The following is a 10,497-nucleotide window of genomic DNA, read 5'->3' on the forward strand; positions in this document are numbered from 1 at the left end:
AAACTAGATCTTTCTGTTCTCCATCTTCAACCATATAAAGAATTTAAAAAAAAAAAATAAAAGTCATAATTCAAAAATCGGCCAGCTCATGATAATAGGAAAAACACCAAATACAAGAAATTCTGCAATGGAGAGCTGTGAGAAGAAAACAATATGAAAAGCAGATATATTTGAAGAGAGAGAAATTTTTGGAGAGGGAGATAAATGAACTATATATATATATATATATATATATATTAGTAAATAAAATTACAAGACTCACATGCCCTGCCTCCTCTCTTCTAAAGCCAGGCTGTAGAATAAGGCACATGCAACGAGGACGCCTCAGTTCTTTTCCACGTCCATGACGCTACTTATTCTTCCTCAGTCCCCACTACCTTTTGTTCTAATTCCACATCAGGGGGGACAAATCGCCTCATACTCTCACCACATCGGGATTTCTCTTCGCTACCTTTTGTTCGTAGCAGCGGGTAATCGACGCCTCAAGGATTCATGAAAATGGAGCATGGATTCCTGCGGTGGGCACACGGCACTGCAGGTCGACCGTCAATATCAATAGGCGTACATGCACGTCATCTATATTATAATTATGAATAGAGACGATGAAAATTCTGATATGATGTAGAGAGTAAAAAATTTTTAATAATTTTTGGATTGTTCCATATGAAGTGGTATGCACGATGTTTGATGTAATATGGGATGCATGTCATTCGATGCTCGCGATCTTCGAAGTATAAATGAGCCGGATTGACCCGTGATCCAATCTGAATCAAGCCAATTAGATTGATCCAAAAATTTTTATCATAAATAATTGGACATTAATGGTAGAAATATAGCATTCATCAACGATTCATCCTCCTCGACTTTTGCCGTACTCGAATTGATATTTTTTTTTCGAATAAGCCTGACGGTCCAAAAATTTTTAAAATTTAGGAGTTAGTACAAAAAGAGAAAGATAGTAGATGAATGGGATGAGTGGAAGAAGAAGTTTGAAGAGTTGCATTTTTTTTTTCGAATAAGCCTGACGGTCCAAAAATTTTTAAAATTTGAGAGTTAGTACAAAAAGAGAAAGATAGTAGATGAATGGGATGAGTGGAAGAAAAAGTTTGAAGAGTTGCAAATACGGACTTTACGGCTGGTTGAAAAGAATGTTGGTACAATAGAGAGGCAAAAGTCGGCAGAGAAAGAGAAGCAGAATAAAAATCGATAGAAAAAAAATTTTATTGTAAATAATCTATCATTTATTTTTTAAATTTTTTTAATTTTTCATCGATTATTTACTATGAAAATTTTTTATCGTAAATAAATTAGTATTTACGATGAAAATAAATTTTATGTCACAAATAAAATTATTTACAACGAAATATTTTTATTACAAATAATCTGTCATTTATTTTTTTTAAAATTTTTAATTTTTCATTGATTATTTACAATAAAAAATTTTCGTTAGAAATAATTTAATATTTATGATGAAAAATAAATTTTCATTGTAAATATAGCTTATTCGCAACTAAAAATTTTCGTTGTAAACAATTTGTCATTTATTTTTTTTAAATTTTTAATTTTTTATTAATTATTTATGATGAAAATTTTTAATCATAAATTATTTATATTTATGATGAAAATATTTTTTTCATCATAAATACTCTATTATTTATGTCAAAAAATATTTTCATTGCAAATAATATATTATTCATAACGAAAATATTTTTTCATCGTAAATATAGGTATTTATGACAAAAGTATTTTCATAGCAAATAATTCAGTTGCAAAAACCTTGTTTCTTATAGTGATACAAATTTTTCTCATTTTTATCTATTCTATCTATCTAAGACTAAGTCGGCTCAAATATCATCTTAGTCGGCTAACTTTCATATCTTAGTCAATTAATTGATTTTTTAGATCGACTCAGAGAACTTGTAAATTTTTACTATTTTTTGTATTCTTCTATCTTTGAGACTGAGTTAGCTATCCCATTCTTGTGAATCAACTAAGCTTCAGTCTTCTTCAACTATATTGTTTCATGATCGGCTTAGGAAAATTTTTAAAATTTTTAATCTGCTATCTTCATGTAGAGTCTGAGACTGAGTCGACTATCCCGATAGATGAGTTAATTTTGATCCTATCTTGACTGGCTCATATAAAAATTTAATGGGCTAAGGAAGATCATCTGAATTTTATCTTTTTCTATCTTTCTCATGAACCAAGAATAAATCGACGAAACTTCTTTCTTGATTGACTCAAAGGCATGCCATGTATGTCAAAATTAATTTTTTTAATTTTAAATGACTTTCTTTATCAAACATACTCTAAATTAGTTTTATCTTCTCAAACTTAATATTTAAATTATTGAAAAATCTTTTTAGGCTAGATTTTTTTTATCAAATTCTTTTCGTACTAAACTTAGTTTTTTTATTTCCAAAACTTAAGTTTTTGACTTGAGAACATGAAATTAGTAAATAAAATTTTCTCTCAAATTATATTAACTTTTAAGTATTATAAAGAATTCTATAACCACTCCCAAAGTATCATTAATAATTCTAATTTATACTTAAACTTTTTTGACATCATTAAAATCAATTCCAAGACTAACATACGTTCATCCTAAAACATATATTCTAAATTCTGTGCCATGCTTAGATGATTGCAGAATAAAAATATAAAAATATAAAAATTATTTTTTATATAAATAAAATATAAATCTATTTTTTATTAAACTTCAATAAAAAAATTTATTAATAAAATAAATATTTTATATATTTATAAAATATATTAATTTTCAAATAATTATATAATTAATAAAATAATATTTTAAAAATAAATATATTTTTTAAATAAAAAGTATCCCACATACCGTACGGATTATATGCCGCTATATATTTACATATTAAATGGAGGCATTGCATCCGTTCGCTGTAAGGATACTTCATCCACCATATATTTTAATACATTGTCATGCGGTGACTTGCTTCTCAATGCTTCCGAGTATTTATTTGTAGATAACAATATATTTTAATATTTAGTGATGCCGAATCCATATAATCCATATCAACCTAACTGCCATCCAGTACTTATTTAATCATGAACCTGTGAATAACACCTGCAGTCAAAGTGTAGATAGATGTGGACCATCAAAGATCCTCTAACTCTAGTAAATGATTTAGGAACATGGAATAGATGATTGAGAAGATTTTTTGTTTTATTATCAAGAAGAAATAGCAAATGATAGCTAAATATTGCAAGGATATGATAATAAGAGAGGGGATTTGTCATAGAAGAAGAGGAACAAAGAAATCAAAATCCCTTGCAAGATTGGATGTTATCTTCCAAGTGGAGTCGAAGAGAATTAGTGATAATGAATTAGTTAATTTTTTTTAAAAAAAAGATTGGAGAGTCTTCATGCGTATTGGATCTCAAGAAATGAAAAATGAGGTGCAATATGGCTAACGTTCACACTCTTGTGCTCTGCACTTTTGCATGCAAACCCCTCATCCATCTTTTAATTTTTGACATTTTGACATGTACGGCAAATGCAGGTTTTAGATTTATCTTATAAGGAACAGCTCAAACCAGATATCTATAAATTTTAAAGTTGTAAAGGCTGTTCTTTTTTGTTTGAATTTTTTAAATAATATATTTTGAGGGTAGGAAAATGATTTGTCATTATCTACACTTCCACCATAATTTTCTTTTTAATGATATTTTCTTACACAACCATGATATAAGATTACTTAATAAATCAATTGGCAAGTTTGCCAAGCAACTATGCATGAACCATGTATATGCAACCTATATTTTATATTTTATTTGTTGCATTAATTAGTTGGTATATAAAGCTGTATATTTTTTAATATTGAAAGATATTGATCCTGGCACTCCATTAGAGATCAGAAAGATTACAGAGAAAACCTATAAATTTTGAATTAATATTGATGAATATGATCTGATCGAAGGATGGCAAAACTACATTGTTCTTAAAGTATCTTTCAACGATGGATTTGCAGAATTTAGAAGAAATAGAAATGGAGGATCTTCTAATGTGAGTTATTTTTCTCAATATGTTGGTTATGAATCATTATTATTTATATATTTTATTGTAATATTTGATAATGCTTCACTTTTTATATGCCAAAGATAATTAAAAGAAAAGTACTATCACTGATAGAATTATGAAGAAAAGAAATATACAAAGAAAGTAGATAAATGGTAATACGATAAATATTATCACATTTGATAATGAAGATATTATTTCAAGTTATGTAAATAATATGGATGATTTTAAAAAATATATATGTAACTAATTATATTTTTATTTAAAAAATAATAATTGATTATGATATTCTATATTATATCTTATTTTCTTATTCAAATAAAATCCCTAACAATTTTATATTGTGTGAATTGAATAGATTTTTTTTCAATCTAGCTATTTTTTAATTTATAATTTTTTTTTGATATCAAACATATATCAACTAAAATGATCGATTTTCATGATATTTATTATATTTGAGAAAGAGTACATTATTCAAAAACATATATGAGTAGAAGGTAAATTTTATCATATTTCAACAAGGTAAGCATGCTCAAAACAAAAGAAAAAAGAAAAATTAAATTATCCTAATCCCTTAATATTTGAAATAATTATATAATCATTCAATATTTTAAAAATATAGATATAACCTTCTGATCAAATATAAAAATTTTTAATATAAAAAATAAAAATTATCAAAATAAAAATATAAAATATTTTAAAATTTAAATAAATTAGATAATGATGTTGCTAACAAGATCATTAATTTATTTCACAGAAAGATATTAATAGAATGTTACGTGTCATACACTTACACATGATAAAAATTAGTTAACTGTATATTTTTATAAATATTAATTAAAAATCTGTAATTATTTTATACTTCGAAAAAAATATTATAATTTATTTTAAACTATATATATATCATATATATCGGTGATTCACGGCTGTCCTGCGCATTGTATACGTTTTGTGTCCATGACTCACAGCTGTCGTGATTGATAGGAAATTACTGGTTCGAGAGACAACTAACCATTAGAAGGTCCATGGTGAACGGCTAACAACCATTAAAGGTCCGCCGCACTCTCTTGCAAACCATCTGCTTTCCCTTTCTCGTCGTGTCTCCTTGGAAGAAGCAAGCAAGCTCCGGGTTTTCTTCATCCCCTTCTTCGCCTCGGGACACATTATCCCCATGACCGACCTCGCCCGCCTCTTTGCCGCTCGCCCTGGCGTGGAGCCCACCATGGTCCTCACCCCCGCCAACGCTGCCCTCATCCGCCCCACCCTCGACCGCTCCGCCGCCGACGGCCGCCCCGTCCGCCTCCTCCTCTATCCATTCCCTTCCGTCGGCCTGTCCCCCGGCGTCGAAAACTTCAACACCGTAACCCCCTCCGAGGCCTGCCGCGTCGGTGAGGCCATCGACACCCACGACCAGCTCCTGCGCCATCACCGCCCCGACGCCGTCATCGTCTACATCTACTTCGGGTGGACCACCACCATCGACGCCGACCTCGGCATCCCCCGTATCATCTTCCACGTCATCGGCGTCTTCCCCTCCTTAGCCATGAACAACCTTCACAAGATTCGATACAAGATTCGAGAAGTCGAGAGATCGCGGTCCCTGACTTTCCGGGCCCACCGATCAAGATCCCCAAGTCGGAGCTGCCGGGGTTTATCCAGTCGCCGGACCCCTCACGGAACAGTGGGACCGGTTGAAGGAGTTGCAGATGGAAAGCTACGGTGTGGTGGTGAACACCTTCCACGAGCTTGAGCCCGAGTATTGCGACCACTTCCGGAAGGTGGACTGCAAGCGGGCATGGTTCGTGGGTCCCGTCGCGCTGTCATACCGGGAGGGCGCCGCGGAGCGGGGCGGCGGGGGGACGGGGGCGGAGGGCAGGAACCGGTGCCTCAAGTGGCTGGACACCAAGGAAGAGGGGTCGGTGGTGTTCGTTTGCTTCGGGAGCTGGTGCCACTTCACGGCGGAGCAGCTCCGGGAGATGGCGGTGGGGCTGGAGGCGTCGGGAAAGGCGTTCCTCTGGGCGGTGAGGGGAACCACCGAGGATGCCGCCAAGACGGAAGAGTGGACGCCGGAGGGGTGGGAGAGAGGGGACTGGTGGTGAGAGGCTGGGCCCCGCAGGTGGCGATTCTCGAGCACAAGGCGGTGGGGGCCTTCCTGACCCATTGCGGATGGAACTCCGTGCTGGAGGCGGCGGCCGCCGGTGTGCCGATGCTGACATGGCCGCTGGTCTTCGAGCAGTTCATCAACGAGCGGCTGGTGGTGGAGGTGATGGGGGTGGGGAAGAGGGTCAGGGACGGGTTCCGGAGCACGCTGGCGGAGGAGAAGGTGGTGGTGCCTGGGGAGGCGATCGGGAGGGCGGTGTCCGGATTCATGGAGCCAGGCGCCAACGGGGAGAGCGCGAGGCGGTGGGCCAAGGAGTACGCAGCGATGGCGAGGGCAGCGGTTGTGGAGGGCGGGTCGGCCCACCGTGATCTCTGCGGCCTGATCGACGAGCTCGTGGCGAAGAAGAAGGACCGGAAGAAGACGGTGCATGAGCGCGGTTGGAGAAATTATTGGGTTGACTTCTTGTCGTCTGACGTAGACAAAGCCACTAAAAATTCTTTACATCAACGTGCTTTCTATTAAATGCTAGCCATGGTTGACGTATGGGGTGGTGGACAAAAAAAAAGGATTATGCCTCCATGAGGCCCACTCAGGGCTTCCTCCCTTCGGTCTTCTCCCCATGAACAAAACAAATGTTCCCAAAGCTCTCGCCTTTTACTTCCACGGACATCTCGATCGGAACCATGGATGGGGTCGCCAAGCCCATGTAAAACGATGTGGGTATCAGAATTTTAAAAAATAATAAAATTTATATAAAAATAAAGTCATCGTAGATTTTTTCCATCAGCCTCTCAAATCAATCTACAGAAAATAAGTTGAAAATCAAGTTCACAAAAATTATACCTCATCCATTAAAAATAATATCTGAATTATTCATAGAATTAGAAGATTAACATTATCCACCAAGATTCCACGAGAATTAATTTTATCACAATAATCATCAAATATATCCTTATTAGTTTATTGAGGGCTTATCTTTAGTCAATTAAATCAATTAAAATAAATCTCGATGCATATTAGTATGGGCTACATCCGGATGGGACTTAATTGAATAAATTTCAATATTCTCTCACTTGGCCCAACCTAACATAATCATCTTCATTTTAATTTTAAAATATTTCAAAAATCTTTAATAAAATTTTATTTTAGATTTGATAATTGAAAAACTGATGTGTATCCATGTTAAAAATACTTAATTGCTCTGTAAGATATACAATGCATGCTTATTATTAAATAATCAACAGTATGAATAATGATGACAAATATGTTATTGAGCAACATACGATCTTCCATGCATCACAATACTAACGATATCTCATAATCAAGTTATTTATGTGAGATTTTACTTAATAAATAGATGAAACTTTATGTCTATTCCTTCATCATCTTTATATCATATAGTAAACAGCGGATCAGCATAAAATAAAATAAACTAAATTTTATTATAAAACTCAATGTGATGACTTTATATATAATATCCAATACATATCATAAAATGAGCTATATCCTATATGATCCACATGATCTTTCAAAATCCCAGTAATATCTTTTAGTCAGTGAATCTATAATTATCAGCTCTTTATTAATATATTCCATATATACTATATCCTTTATTCTCTCACAAAGAGCTAAATATTTAATATCAATATATCTGCTGATACTTATACTCTTCGTACTATAAAAGAATCTTACTGAAGAACTATTATCATAGTATATCTTTATCCATCTGTTAATATAATCAACAACTTCAAATCTTGTGATACAATTTGTAATCATATAGCTTGTGAGCAAGTCTCATATATGTTACATACGCTGCTTCCATAGTGAATGTAGTGAATAAAATCTTATTTTACATTCATGCATGATATAGCACCTCCTATAAGTAGAAAAATATATCGATGGTAGATTTTCTATTATCGATGCATCTAGTAAAGTCCAAATCCTAGTAGCCTATTATTTCATGATGATCAGACTAAATGTATGTGAGTATATAAACTTTTATATTTTATAAGTAATGCATGACTTTATTTGTAACATTCCAATACTCCATTTCTAGATTATGTTGATAATGTCTAAGATTGATATAACAAATGCAATGTTTGGATGCATACAAACATGAACATAGATTAAACTCCCAATTGTATATGTATAGATTATGAACTTTATTTTCTCTTTCTTTACTTAAATCTTGGACATTGAGCTTTATTAAATTTATCATCCTTTATAATATGACCACATTCAGGAGAATATTTTTTCATTCTAAATTTAATACTATAAAGATGTAAGTTCTTTAAGATAGTCCAAGTATCTGTCAGGATTCATCTTTATGAATCTCAATGCTGATAATATAAACGGCTTCATTCATATCTTTCACCTCAAAATTTAGGAGTAGAACCTATTTGATTTTCTTAAGTAAACTAAAATCACTATTTACAAGTAGAATATTATCCACATAATACCAAAATTATAAATTTATTTCTACTGATCTTCAGATATATACATTAATCAATAGCATGCATCTTTTTTAAACCCAAAGAAAGTGATTATCCTATTAAATTCCAGATATCACTTGTAGAACCTCTTTAGGTGTATAACTAGTTTTCTTTAATATGTAAACCATTTGCTCTTGTTCACTGACTACAAAGATCCTTGAGTTATTTTATGTAGACATCTTCCTCTAGATCACCATTTGGAAAAACCGTTCTCACATCCATCCGATGCAGCTCTAAATAAAAAATATATTAAGATCATGACAATCTTAAAAGAAGAATAGGTCCTTTTAAAGTCAATACTTTTCTTTTATACGAGCTCTTTTGGCACAAGTCTAATTTTATACCGTTTGACTTTTCTATTGAGATTTCTTTTGGTCATATAAATCCTTGTGCAACTTATTGGCCATGCCCTTTAGGTAGATTAACTTATTCTCAAATATAATTGTTATCCATAGAGGCTAACTCTTCTTTTTATGGCATTCAACCATTGTAAAGAATCCTTACCTTTGGTGGCTTGTAAGAACGTCTCAAGGTCATATCCTTTTTCTTATATTAGTCAGTACACTACATAATCTAGAGGTATGGTAGATTTTCTTATTCTAGTAGATCTTCAGAGAGTTATCCTTTGATCCATTTGTGGTGGTAGTTAGATAAGTATTTCTTCGATAATAGAAACCTCATGGGATACAACTTGATGAAGTAGTGATCATTTTTGAATGTTTTCAAAGAAAAATTATAAAAATCATTAATTCAGTCTACATTTTAGATACAGATTTATTTTTTATATTTTTTCAAAGATAATGTCTCAAGATTCTTCACATCCACTAAACATGTCATCTCTACTATAAGAAAAAAACTATTAGCGATAGCTAATTACCATCATTAATAGTTAGTTTGTTGTCGTTAGTGATATTAGCGATGGCATACTGTCACTAAAATTTCGATAAAAATAATCTCATCTCTAATTATCATTATTAGTGACTGCAAATTTACTGTCGCTAATAAAAATAATTAGCGACGGTATTAGCGATAAAGTTTCGTCACTTATAATTTTAATTTTTTCTTAATTAAACTATTAAAATATTATTAGCGATGGCAATTTCATCGCTACTGCCATCGATAATATTTTTTATTTTTTTAATTAAAATTTAAAAAATATTAACAATAGTAGTTTGCGTCGCTAATACCATCGCGCTATTCTACAGGGAGGGCGCCATAAAGTGGGGCAGTGGGGGGATGGGGGTGGAGGGTGGGAACTAGTGCCTCAAGTTACTAAACACCAAGGAAGAGGGTTTGGTGGTGTTCATTTGCTTTAGGAGCTAGTGCCACTTCACAATGGAGAAACTCCAAGAGATGGCAGCATGGCTGGAGGCTTCAAGAAAGGCATTCCTTTGGGTGGTGAGGGGAACCAATAAGGATGCTGCCAAGATGGAAGAATGGATGTCGAAGGGTGGGAGGAGAGGGTGGAAGAGAGGGGACTAGTGGTGAGAGGCTGGGCCCTGCAGGTGGTGATTCTAGAGCACAAGGCAGTGGGGGCCTTCCTGATCCACTGTAGTGTTGGAAAATGTGTCTTAAAGCTAATTATCTATCTGTAGATGATTGAGCTCTTTGTAATATGTACATAAATTATTAATAAATAAAAATTATTTTTGGCAAGTTCATCAAAAAAGTACATCTTCCTCTAAACTCTTATGTTATAATGAAGTTCTTAAAACTATAATATAATCGATAAAGAAGGATTTATCGAATAGTTCTTAAATATGTTCACGATCAAATGATATGTTATTAACAAGGACAATAATGTTTATCGAGTATAGATCATTGTGTGCTACATGGATTGGTTGTCCTTCTAA

The 10,497-nt window shown here is 33.6% G+C and overlaps 1 pseudogene; it reads left to right on the top strand.

The window, feature by feature from the left end:
* The first annotated feature begins 343 nt into the window (after nucleotides 1–343).
* On the top strand, nucleotides 344–6,674 carry LOC140856173 (probable UDP-glucosyl transferase 73B6; annotated as a pseudogene).
* The last annotated feature ends 3,823 nt before the right edge of the window (nucleotides 6,675–10,497 follow it).

This window comes from Elaeis guineensis, chromosome 3 (genome assembly GCF_000442705.2).
Source record: "Elaeis guineensis isolate ETL-2024a chromosome 3, EG11, whole genome shotgun sequence".
Lineage (NCBI taxonomy): Eukaryota > Viridiplantae > Streptophyta > Magnoliopsida > Arecales > Arecaceae > Elaeis > Elaeis guineensis.